We start from the raw sequence: 13743 nt of genomic DNA on the forward strand, positions 1-13743 counted from the left end.
AGAATACCCTAGGCATCTTAACACTACCATCACATACTGTAGATGATGAAGAAGTTCGTCCTTGTCTTGTGCAATAATCAGGCAATCGTCCAAATAAGGATAAATCTGTATTCCTCTTAACCTGAAAAAGGCTATCACTGGAGCCAGAACCTTTGTGAACACTCTGGGCAGTAGATAAGCCAAAGGGCAATGCAGAGAACTGATGATGTAAATTTCCAGCCAACGCAGGTACCTCCTGCAACTGGGCCGGATAGGAACATGAAGATAAGCCTCTTTGAGATCCAGAGTTACCATCCAGTGATCTTTTCCCAACAGAGGTAAAAGCTGTTGTAACGTCAGCATTTTGAACTTTGGAATGTCCAGATAAGTGTTGAGGATAGATAAATCCAAAATTGGTCTCCACGTGTTCCCTTTCTTTGGTACTAGAAACAGGCGAGAGTAAAATCCTAGGCCCACTTCTGACAGAGGAACTGGCTGTATAGCTCCTATTTGAAGAAGTAAAGAAATCTGCTTGTGAGCCTCTATCCTTTGCCGAGGAGGAACGTCTGGCATGCCTTTGAAAGAAGGCAATGTATGGAAATAGAACTTGTAGCCTCGGTTTATAATGTCCAATACCCATTTGTCCTGGGTGACTAAAAGCCAGTTTTGCTTGAAAAGTGCTAACTTTCCTCCCAAAGGAGCTGCCAGGCAAGAAGAATCTGGCAGCTGAAAATGCAGGTCATTGGGCCTGTTTACGAAAGGACTGGCCCCTGCCCTCACCTGCAGATTGTGCAGGCGAACTCCAAGTTCTAGGCCTGAATGTACTGTGAGCTCTGCCCCTGCCACGTCTAGATCTACCCCTAGACTGAGAATCAGAAGAAGGGTACGTCCACCCCTTAGTAGGCCAATTTCTACTAAACTTTGGAGGTTGCACCTGCAAAAAATCTTTAACAGTCTGCATAGACTTAGCCTTGTCTTCCATTTTCTTCAAAACCGACTCCACAGGGGGACCAAACAAAACTTCAGACTGTAAAGGGGCATCCAAAATTCTAGTTTTAACATGCTCGGACAAATTCTGATCCTTAAGCCAGGCGTGCCTACGAAGAACTGAACCAGTGGCAGCCACCCTAGAAGAGGCCTGTACAGCATCAAAACCACACTGCAAAGAATGCTTACCCACCTGTTCAGAGACATGCACTAACTCCTGCAATTCTTTACACTTTATGCCCTCTGCCAAAGCATCCACTTTAGATTTTAGCTGAGAAAGGAGGAAATTCTGATACTTCAACATATGAAACTGGCAATTTAAAGCCCTCATTGCTAAAGTAGAAGAGGTATACACCTTCTTACCCCATCTATCCAAAGCTCTAGCTTCCTTATCTAGAGGAACCGGATTCTTTACAACAGAGGCTCTAACACCCTTAGGCCCCTGACTAATAGTTTCTGGGTCCGCCCTAGGACTCTTATACAGATATTTATGAGCCTCAGGCACCCTGTAATACCTGTCCGGTTTAACTGGCGCAGGAGGCAAAGAATCTGGATTAAGGGAAGCCTCGAGAAAACATCTTGAACAACATCCAAAACAGGAGGTATAGCCAAGGGTCTATGCTGAGGTTAAAACAAGAATTCCCTAAGCCTCTTCCGTGAATCAGAGAAATCCTGTCCTTCCCACTTAAAATGCTCCCTCATGGAATGCAGAGTTTCTGAAAATGAAAAATCCTCTGGAGGAGAAGCAGAAGGAGTGGAATCCTCTGCATCAGAATCCGAATAAGGGGGAAAATCTTGAATATCTTCAGCAGAAGACTCTGAGTCATCTGAGGCCTGATCCAAACTTTCCAACTCTGGCTCCACCCTGGGCCTCTTATCAGGAGGGGGCATAGAACCTCTAATTAAAGTAATCAAATCTTCTGCCATTTTAAGCATGTGCTTTTTAGGCACAGACCCTGCAGTACCTGGAGAGACACCAGAGGAAGGCAAAACAGACCTGCCCTTAGAAGAAGCCTTAGAAATAGTAGCAGAAGGCCTAACCACCTTAGGCATAGAAGGGAGAACAGTAACCTGAGAGGCCCCTTCAGCTTGACCTGACTCCTGTGAGGCCACATCCTGCAAAATCAAAGTTTCCCCCTGAGACTCAACAGAAACTTCAGCCGGATCCACCTGTTCCACTGTAGCTTCTACAGGACCGGCGTCCGAAACGGACGAATCATCCTGTCTAGGTTTCAAAGATTTGTCTTTGCGCTTCTTCGTGGAAGCGGGCGTCGGAGGATCCGACGGCATATTATAATTACACCGCTTACCAAAGACTAACCTAGCGCAATCTAACCTTCGTTTTATGGTGCGCTTATTAAACCTAGCACAAAACCGACACCCAACTACGTGCTCAGGTCCCAAACAAGGAATGCAAAGAGAGTGATAATCCCTATGCGGTATCTGTTTCCCACAAGAAATACAATTATTCACTTTCTGACATCCGGAATTAACTGAGGCAAGAAAAAACAAAAATATTCCCCAACGGGGTACTTAGCCCAACTTGGTTTCGGTCTGAAACTCAGAATACGAAAATTTCAGAACGCCGAACGGCACTTGCAATGCTGCTTCTGCATCGGACCATGCGGCAAAAAAGACTGGGGATATGACGTCGGTCATGCGCTTTTATACCCTGACGCTCTGATGTCAGTTCTGAGCGCCCATGACCGACGTCAGCCTAATACTTTGGTATTCGGGCCGACCGAGGACAGCGGACTACCCATATGTAAGGACTGCAGCAATGTGAGATGAAGAACATCACCTCTGAGAAATGCTGCAGAAGTAGATGCAGCCCTGGTGGAATGAGATCTGATCCCCTTGGGGATAGGTTTTCCATGGTGCTTATAGCAGAAATGAATGCAATGGCTTACCCATTTAGAAATGGCTTATTTTGAAATGGCCTTCCCCTCTACCCCTGCAGCAAATGCTACCAGCAGTTGTTCAGATTTTCTTTGAGGTTTAGTCCTGTCCAAGTAGAATCTAAGTTGTCTGTGCACATCCAAGGAATGTAGAATCCATTCCCCTTTGTTCTGTGGATTGGAAAAGAAGGTTGGCAAATGAACTGCCTGATTAAGAGCCACACTGGATAAGCTTGGGCATGAAGGATGGATTGGTCCTGAGTGACACCCTGTCTCCATGAAAGATGATGAAAGGCTCCACTGCCATAAGGGCCTGTAATTCAAATATCCTTCTAGCTGAAGTGATTGCTAAAAGGAAAGCGGTTTTCCAAGAAATAAATTTTAAGTCTGCAACAGCAGCTGGCTCGAAAGGAGGTAGAGTGAGTTTTTCCAATACAAAGTTAAGGTCCCAGGCAGGGGTTGGAGCTCTCCTGGGTGGTCCCAAATTTTTGGCCCCTCTGAGGTACCGCTTGAGCAGAGGATGACAGAAGTGGGGAGGTTCTGTGTTATAATGAGCTGAGGCGTGGATTTTAATGGAGGAAAAAGGTCCTTGTGAAGCATCTCAGTTAAGTATTGCAAAATCTGAGGTAAATTGGGCGCTGCTGTGCTCATCCTTTGAGATTGGTTCCAGGCACAGAATCTTTTCCATTTTTCAGCATAAGATTTTCTAGTACTAGGCCTCCTTGCCTCTAAGATGACATCCATCACAGGTTTGCTGAGGGATGATAAGGGTGAGTTTAATTACCCAGGCTGCAAGGCTCAATGTTGGAAGCTGAGGGTGCAGAATCTGGTTCTCCTGTTGAGACAGCAAGGAAGGGGTCTGAGGCAGGTGCCATGGAGATAACAGTGACACACTGCGCAGGAGGGGTTACCAGTATTGGTGCGGCCAGTCTGGAGCAATCAAAATCATCCTTGGTTTGCCCCGTTTGACTTTTACTAGAACTTTGGAGAGCAGAGGCAGCGGGGGGAAGGCGTAGACTGATAGGTTTTTCCAACTGAAGGACAGAGCATACACTTTCCAGGCTTCTTTGTGAGGAGTCCTTGTGCAAAACATGTCCAATTGGTAATTCTGGGGGGAGGCAAATAAATCTATGTCTGGGCACCCCCATTTGCTTGTCAACATGTTGAAAATCCTTGGTTCCAGTTTGGGACCATGAGGTTTCTGCTTAGTCCATCCGCCAGTGTATTTAATTTTCCTGGCAGGAATTGAGCTTGTAGGTGCACTTGGTAGCTCAAGGCTGTGTTCCACAATTTCATGACTAGTCTGCAGAGGGGGTAGGAATGTGTACCCCCCCCCACTTGTTTATGTACCACATAACCATGGTGTTGTCTGTCTTTACCATTAGTTGTCCTGGAAGAATGTAGTCCTTGAAGGCTGTCAGAGCATTCTGTACAGCTAACATTTCTTTTTGATTGATATATAGGTGCATCTGACTTGGGTTCCACTTGCCCTGAATGCACTTCCCTGACAGGTGAGCCCCTCATGCATAGTCTGATGCATCTGTTGTTAGGGTTTCGGCGGCAGGGGGTAGTGGAAAGGTAGTCCCTTGTTTTGGTGGCAGGCCTCTACCCACCAGAGGAACTCTAGGCGTAGGCAAGGTATGATAGGAATCATTGTTTCTAGGCTGTGAGAATGTTGACTCCATAGGCTTTTTAGATACCACTGCAGTTTCCTCATATGCAGTCTTGCCTATGGAATTAGAAGAATGCAGAAGGCCATGAACCCCAAGGCTTGCAGTATTCATCTTGCAGATAGCAGGGTTTTTGTGGCCACTTGTTTGAAATAGGTTATCAAATGAATTTGCTTTTCTGGCGTGAGGTAAGACATCTGGGAAGTTGTATTCAAGCTTGCTCCCAGGAATGTAATTTGTTAACAGGGTACCAGTTGTGATTTCTTTTCATTTATGGTGTACCCCAGACAAGTTAGAACCCTTTTTACAAATGCCAGATGATTCAAAAGTATGCCCTGGCTTTCTGCCTGAACTACACAATCGTCCAGGTATGGGTATATCTGAATACGTCTTTGCCTGCAAAATGCAATAACTGGAGCCAGGCACTTTGTGAATACCCTGGTTGCAGTACACAAGCTAAAGGGCAGTGCAAAGAACTGATAATGCGTGTAGCCTGCTTTGAAGCGTACATATCTTCTGCAAGATTCCCTGATTGGGATGTGCAGGTATGCTTCTTTTAAATCTAGTGTTGCCAACCAGTCATCTTTGCGTAGCATAGGAAGTAATTGGTGAAGAGTCAGCATTTTAATCCCTGTGGATGATTTTCTAAGTTGTATAACTGCCGGAGCTTTTCTCCCCGGGCCTCTACTGAAAATGGAAATATATCCAGTTAGACTAGCCCGGTTAACAAATGTAAAATAAATAAATAAATAAATAAATAAATAAATCTTGAATTTTGGAATCTCCAGAAAGGTGTTTAGAGTAGACAGGTCCAGGATTGGACGCCATGATTTGTCTTTTCTGGGTACCAGGAAAAGTCTGGAGTAGAAACCTTGTCCTTTTTCCTCTTCTGGTACCAGTTGAATAGCCCCCATGCTTAAGAGAGAAAGTACTTGTTTTTGAGCCTCTGTCCACTGATTTGGAGGCAGGTCGAGCCACCCATTTGGTGTTGGCACCGTGTGGAAATGAAATCTGTATCCCTGGGACACTATATTTAAAACCCATTTGTCCTGGGTTATGAGTTTCCAGTTCTTTGCATGAAGAGCAATCTTTCCCCCCAAAGGGGCTGTCAGAAGATAAGTACTTGTTAATTTTAAAAGAAAGTCATTGAGACTGTTTACTATAGGGGGTGTCTTTTTATTCCCAGATCTGAAATTGGAGGCCCCCCACTACTTAGTTCTGAGAGTCCCCTGGGACTGAAACCTGGGTTTTTTTCTGTGTCTGCGTTTGGCTTGAGAAGACCTGGAAGGGACTGGAAAGAACCAATTCTTAGTAGGCCAGTGCCTACTAAATCTAGGAGGCTGCACTTGTAAAAAAAATCTTTAACAGTTTGCATAGATTTAGCTTCATCTTTCGTCTTTTTAAGAACTTCTTCAGCCTTGTTGCCAAACAGGCGGTCCTGATTTAAAGAAGCATCCAACAATTTAGCTTTAACATGATCAGGCAAAGATTTTTTCTTAAGCCAAGAATGCCTTCTAAGCACAGACCCAGTAACAGCAGCCCTGCAAGAGGCCTCTAAAGAATCAAAAACCACATTACAAAGTATATTTTCCAACTTGTTCAGCAGAATGCATTAAGTCCTGTAAATCTTTATTTTCCACACAGTCTGGAATCATCATAATTTTCTGTTTAAGCAGTCCAATGACATGTTGCTATTTTAACATATGAAATTGGCAGTTTAAAGCTCTGATTGCCAAGGTTGCTGAAGCATAAACTTTTTTACCCCATCTATCCAGTGCCCTGGTGTCTCTATCAGAAGGGGAAGGATTTTTAGCATTAGAAGCCTCAATGCCCTTGGGCCCCTGAGAAATAGTCTCTGGATCTGCAACAGGATTTTTGAAAAGGAACTTGTGGGACTCAGGAACCCTGTAGTATCTGTCAGGTTTACTAGGAGCAGGAGGCAGAGATTCAGGGGCCAAATTGGATTCCGAGAATCATCAACAATGTCTAGTACAGGAGGTGTAGCCAAAGGCCTATGCTGAGGTATAAGAAGGAAATCCCTAAGCCTCTTTTCTGAATCAGAAAATTCCTGGCTTTCCCAGTGAAAATGCTCCCTTAAAGTATGAAAGGTTTCCCCAAAAGAAAAATCCTCAGGAGGGGAAGCAGAGGGAATAGAATCCTCTGCATTAGAATCCTCATAAGTAGGTACTGACAAATCCAGGTCATCAGAAGAGTCAGAAGAAACTGAATCCTGATCAGACGATTCATAATCAAGCTCAGCCCTAGGCCTCTTGAGGGGGGGGGGGGTTGACGACCACTGATTAGAGTTATTAGATCTTCAGCAATTTTTATCATTTGTTTTTTTAGGCATAGGGGCCTGAACATGTGGCCTGGGTGTCGATTTTTTAGACATGGATCGAGATTTAGGCCTTAGTAATGAAGGAGGTGTCAATTTAATATGCAAGTCAGTAGGCCTGAATACACCCTAAGAAGCCGGTGCCTCCACAATGGCTCCGGACCCATCCAAGGTAGAGACATCTGCGGGTTCCATAGTTGAAGTATCTCGCGGAATACTCAGAATGGGTCTCAGAAGAGGCCTACGAATCAGAAGTAGTGGGCATCAGGGGCTGCGAAAGCACCTCACTGAGTACCGGCGAACTGGCGACTGGCTTAGGAGAAGTGTCATCAGCAGTTTTGGACCTTGGCGGCCTGTCTCTGTCTTTATCTTTGCGTTTTTTCGGAATCCCGGTAGTCGGATGGCTAACTGACATTTCTGGATAATTAAACAGAGAACCAAAATATTTAGAAGCAAAAATATACCGACGATGGATAGTGCGCTGATTAAATAAAGCACAAAACCGACAGCGAGGTACGTCGTAGTCAGGGCCTAGGCAAGGAATACAGTACGAATGAAAACCTTTATGACGTGTTTGCTTTCCACAAGTAATGCAATTATTAACTTTTACTGACATCGGTAAGGAGCAAGAAAAAGTTTCCACAACAGACTACTTAGCTTTAAGATGAAGACTTTGGTTCTGAAACTCAAAAACGAAAATGTCAGGAGTCGGCCAACCGGCACTTGTGAATTGCTTCTGCTTCAGGCACCGCACGGCAAGAAAGACTGATGTAATGGCATCAGCTGCATGTTTTACACTCCTGACGACCTGACGTCATGGAAGAAGGGACAGCAACTGACGCAGGACCCAAGACTTTGTTAATCAGTCTGACTGAGGGCAACCTGCAAGCAGATTACATAAATGTAATGACTGCAACAGTGAAACACGAAGAACATCCAGCATTTTAAGCTTGTTGTTGCCGACACTATGGATGGAACTTCCATTCCCTGAGGGTCAGCCATCAGGGAAGAAGAAATTGCATAAGGTAAAACTGGAATCTTCCACTGTCAAGCCTCTGCAGGAGTTTTTCCCAAGGTTATTAACAAACCCGGAGGCTCATCCAGTTGTTTTGTCAGATTCTTCTAGAGCATCTGGGTTGGAAGCCGGTGAGGATACGGCAAGCAGAATGCCCAATGAGGTTTTGCAGGCATCTGTTTCGGGCATTTACAGGGAACCACAGTTGACAGTTTCCAAGGTGTCTAGAGGGGTTCCACAGTTTCTCTTTAGGGAAGAGGTTCCTACTGCAGTTGTGGAATGCCGTCCTGAGTCTGGGCCTTCTCAGGTTTCTACGGCAGATGTCCCTTAAAAAAGAAACTGAAAACCAATCATGTTTCTTCTACTCCTATGGATCCACAAAGTGAGTGGCAAGGCCTTTGCTCAGGGGTTATGTAATGTTTTACTGTCGCTGAGGCCTCCTCAAGGGGTTTCTGGTCCTGCTACTCCCTGGTCCTCTTCTCCTAAAAGACGCAGGGAACTGAATTCTTCTGAGGTAGATTCTGATGACTCCCTTGCTTATTCTACCCAGATTCCTTCTCCTTTAGACTAGGAGTCCAAGGAGGAGGATTCTCATACTCTAATCCTTCTGAGGAAATTTCCTTTGGGGACACAATCTCTAGGATGATGGAAGTTTTTAAGTGGGATTGCTCCCAGATTTTGGATATCCATAAGAGGTACTATGAGTTATTACAGATGGAATCTCCTAAACCTGTGGCCATTCCTCCTGTCTTGCCTGCTTTATTGCAATTTTTTTCCAATGCCTCTAAAGCCCTGGATGCTCTGCCCCCCTGCTCCAAAGAAGTCTGATAGGAACAATCCTCAGGCACCCTGTAAAACCTTTTTGTTTAAATGTCCTGCTACTGACTCCTCGGTGGTGTTTTTAGCCTCCGATAAGCCATCTCAATTGCTTCCTTCATCCAAGTTATTGCCTTCAGACAAGGACAGTAGAACCTTCGACAGGCTGGGTAAGAAAGTTTATACTTTGGCTCCCCTAGCCTTTAGGATTGTTAATTATCAGACCCATATCTCTAGGTATGTCTTGGCTCTTCTTTCTCAAGCTTGTCAGCTTCTTTCTGATCTTCCAGACTCAGTAAATCTGCTCTTTCCTTGCTTGGGACTTCCTCTCAAGTAGTTTGTCATTCTATCAAATGTAGTTATGATGCAGCAGATGCCTCATCTTAGGGCTGTTGCTTTCGGTTCAGTTCTGAGGAGATTTTTTTGGCTTAGGCTTCAACCTTTGCCTGATGATATTAAGGCTAAGCTGATGGATGCTCCTCTGGATAATAATCTTTTGTTTGGTGAAGCAGCTGCTTGTTTATTTAAGTCTCCTCAGGACAAGAGAAAGGCTTTACAAGAGCTTAAGCATGTCTGTTTCTCCTGTACCTAAATTTCAGCGAAACTACCCTTCTAAGCCCAGCCTTTGTTCGTAGGCAATCTCTCCCTCCTTCTAAAGGTAAAAAGGGTAGCAAATGGAGTCCTTCTGCCAAGGCCACTCAGACTCTAGGGATTCTTAAGCTTTCCTTTCCTGACAAACCAGGTGCTGTCTATTGACCTGTTTCCAGCCACCTTCCTCTTTCTCTTTGCCTCTTTACTTTCCTGTTTGGCTTCAAATCACCCAGGATTCTTAGGTTCTGTTAATTATTCGGCAAGGGTACTTCATGGTCTGGATTTCCCACCCTCCTTTTATGGGCATTCCTAAGCCTCCTCGGGAACAACTTCCTTTTTCCCCAAAGGTTCTCAGAGACCTCTTGTCTCAGGGTACTATTCAAGAGGTGCCCGTGTCCTAAAGTGGGGAAGGGTTTTATTCAAGAATGTTTCTAGTGTCTAGAAAAGAAGGTACTTGGAGACCTATTCCAGACCTCTCCCATCCAAACACTTTTTTGAAGGTGCCTTCCTTTTAGATGCTGTCCCTTCAGTTCCTTTTTCCTCTCTTGCTCCCCAAGGCCTTTCTGGTATCTCTGGACCTCAAGGATGCGTATCTCCATATTCCGATCCATCCTCTTTCCAGGAGATTTTTGTGTTTCTCTGTTGCTTCCTGGCATTTTCAGTTCTGCGTTTTGCACTTTGGCCTTTCTACTGCCCCAAAGTATTCACCAAATGCCTCACTCCAGTGACTGCCTCTTGCAGGTGTCAAGGGATCCAAATCTTTTCTTATTTGGATGACCTACTGATTCAGGCATCTTCTCCAGCGGTCCTTTTGCAAAATCTTCATTTTACCATTTATCTCCTTCAGAGCCTGGGATTCACAATAAACTTCAAAAAGTCTTACCTGACTCCTTCTCAGGATCATGTCTTTCTGGGTTGCAGGATTCAAACGGTGCCAATGCTGGCATCCCTGCCTCCTCCCAAAGGCATCAACTCTCATTTCTTTCTTTCAAACTCTTCTTCCCCTGGCCTTCACTACAGGCAGGGAGTTTGAGAGCTCTGGGGTTTATGATTTCTACCATTCCAATGCTCCCTCTGGTCAAACTCCACATGAAGGAGTTCCAGTGATTTCTGAAGTTGGTGTGGCTTTAGCATGCGCATCCTCCAGACTTTCCTGTTTCTCTTCTCCCGTGCCTCAAGAAAGAACGTCTGTGGTGGATTCAGCAGTTGTCACTGAATACAGGGCTCCCTTTTCAACTTCTTTCCTTTCAGGATCTATTCACAGACCCTTCAGATGTGGGATGGGAACAATGTATGGCTCCTTGCGGGTTCATGGAGTGTGGTCGCCACGTCAGCAGAAGGAGCACATCAACATCAAAGAGATGAGGGCTCTTGTGCTGGCTCTTCAGGCCTTTCATCCTCTCTTCTCTCCAGGGCCTCTCAAGGTATTCACAGACAATACCACAGTCATGTGGTATATCAACAAACAGGGGTACGGGATCTTACCATCTTTACTGGCTGGCAGTTCTGGTATGGGATTTGGCTATCCAATATCAAGTGACTCTTCGGGCAGTTTATATTCCTTCAGATCAGAACGCTGTGGCAGATAATCTGAGCAGGTCCTTCACTCAATTCCATGAATGGATGCTTCACGGGGATGCATTTCTGGACATTGTTTACCCGTGAGGGTACTCCTCAAGTAGATCTAGTCCATAGTGGCTGTAGGTGCTGCATTGGAGAGATCCCTGGTAAAAGATGAGTGGCCTGAGGAACCAGCTTTGGCCACAGTAGAGTCACCCACCTGCAGCTGTGGCAAACTGATTCTCTGCTGTGATGGCAAGTTGTTTGCATAACTTTTTTCTTTTCTGACTGGAAGAAAGACAGGCCATGGACCAGTAGCTTGTTCCATGATCAAGCCAATAATGATGCCTCTTTCCTGGGGAAAGCAAGCAGTACAAGCCAGTAAAAATTTAAAGCTATTAAAAGTCACCTTTTTCTCATAAAAATACTGTAAAAAGAATTTTAACAGACTTGGCCAGCCCCTAAAATAAAACAAGTCCAATTTCTCCACAGAAAAATGATTTTCAACTAGTTTAAACAACTTTGAAACAGACTTACAAATGTACGCTCTCATTTAAAAGTACAGTTAAGTCTTGTGACAATCTGCCAAAACACAAACTCCTAGATAGGAGGGAAAATACATTAAAGCAATAAACGTTTTACGGGGAACTTATCTGCCTGGCAAAGGAACAGCACAAGCTGACTCTCAATCCATCAAAACCCACACAAGAGTGCTCCCTTCAATGGCAGGAAAGCTGTGAAGGGCTTGGCACTCAAACCTATGAATATGGGCAGATAAACTCAAGCTACACAATGGTTTGAGCGCATGGAATGTGTCCTGAAACTTCAGAGCTGGACGGCTTTTATATCCTTGGCAGGACATAACCCATATATAGCTAAGGCTACTGCAGCAGTGATCAATATGATAAACATAAAATAAAACAAGTATAGGGAGAAAAGATCATAAACTGTTTTATATTTTAAATTCATACTACTGGATAAAGTGAACTGCAATACAATACATTAAATTACTACTGTTTCTCCGGGAAGCTTACTGTTGTATTAATGGACAAGTAATGAGACTTGTGGCAGTTTAAGAGTTTACATCGGGTACTAAAATAACTTTTTCAAGAATTTAAAAATACGGGAATGTTAATATGAATACAATGATTTTGTGAGACCAACTGTTTCATTGTGAAAGAAAAAGAAAACAAGGGACAGAATTTCTCTCTCTGTAGAAGTATTCTTAGAGGTCACATAGGCCTGATTTATATTCCCTTAATTACAACCCCTTTTAAAAAATCTAGGCGATAATATTTTGACTTCCTTGTCAAAAACGTTATTATTAAAAATGCAGCCAATTCTTAAATTGAAAAGATGCATTTCTAATATTTTTTGTTGACTGCTTTAGCTGAAAGGAAGGTTTTACTAAACTGTTTCCTATAAATGGGTCTGTTCATTGAATAATCAATCAATGTGGTGATAATTACACAAAATGTAGGGAGTGATCAAATGATGCTGTAAAAGAAATATGAAATTAATTTTCATTACATTTCGTAATGAAACGTTTTAATTCATTAACATCACCCTCCACACTGTCATCAAAGAAACAATTCCACATTTTAAGTTTAAAAAAAAGAGTTTTGTTAAGTATCATAAATATCTGCTCTTTTGAAATAACCCATAAATGGGTCACATAAATAGGTGCAATGCATGCACCCATACATATACCATTAACTTGCAAATAACATTCCCCCTTGAAACAAAAACACATTTTCCTCAAGACTTTCTCCAATAAATTCAACAAAATAAATCAAACTCACTATGGCAAAAGTTAGCCAAATCCAACTATTATTCACTGCTCTACAAGGAACAAAGAAAATGTGGAACATATCAAACTTAAATACAACTTTAATGAGTTAAAAACAACAATCAGTACTAAGGGCTTTCATCCCTCATAATCCAAGAGCTTCTTCAGAGTACATTTTGTTATTTACAGTCATCCCTTATGTATAAATCCCATCAATCGCATTTAATAAATGTGTACACATTAAATTAGTTAAACATCACCATGTTTATCATAAAAGATTGTACAAGTGTTTTAAAAAACATGTTTAAAGTAACAACTTAAGTTACTAAAAACCTTTGAATTAAAAAACTCCATATATGATAAAATGTCAGCTTAAAAATGGAAGACCTTTTTGTATTTATATTTTAGTTTTTGTTTTAACACACTTGAGAGAGAAAGTTTTTGTTCAAACCAGGTTTGTTACTGGCATTTAACCTAATCTGCCAACACAATCCCTTGTGTTCAACAGTATTCTCAAAATTCCTACCTCTCAAATCCTGGGTCACTTTGTCAATCACAAAAACAAAACAAAAAAAAAAAACAGGTATTTATTAAAATCCATACACTCCACTGAGTGCCTATACAATGCGAAGATAACTTCTCTATCACAGTCATTATGGCTCCACAAAACCGCTACTCAACCTTTATCTGTCATATAAATCACCATATCTTCATTACAATACAAATCAGATGGCCCATTTTCAGGCAGATAAAGATTACTTCCAAATTCCAAGAAATGGAAACGGAATTCTTATTAACTACATCTATAAACAAATGTTCATTTTCTTTCACAGATGGGTGATAAATGTGTGTTAAAAGTAGATACCCTACAATAAAAAGATGGAAAATGATTATCAAGTGATCAACCTGGATGAGAGAAAAAAAAAGTACAGGTATGTACACTTACCATAAATGTAGATGTTCGAGTGTATTCACTGTTGCAGTCATTACATTTGGGTAATCTGCTGGCAGGTTGCCCTCAGTCGGCCTGAATTCCAAAGTCTTGGGTCCTGCATCAGTTGCGGTCTCCTCTTCCATGACGTCAGGGGTATAAAACATGCAGT

At 42.9% G+C, this 13743-nt stretch overlaps 1 protein-coding gene across 1 annotated transcript in view; it reads right to left on the bottom strand.

The window, feature by feature from the left end:
• Window positions 1-13743, bottom strand: part of SNRNP48 (small nuclear ribonucleoprotein U11/U12 subunit 48) — a 693998-nt gene that overhangs the window by 111036 nt on the left and 569219 nt on the right. The gene's annotated exons all lie outside the window — the stretch shown is intronic.

This window comes from Protopterus annectens, chromosome 14.part0, assembly GCF_019279795.1.
Source record: "Protopterus annectens isolate FY-2018-M chromosome 14.part0, PAN1.0, whole genome shotgun sequence".
Lineage (NCBI taxonomy): Eukaryota > Metazoa > Chordata > Ceratodontiformes > Protopteridae > Protopterus > Protopterus annectens.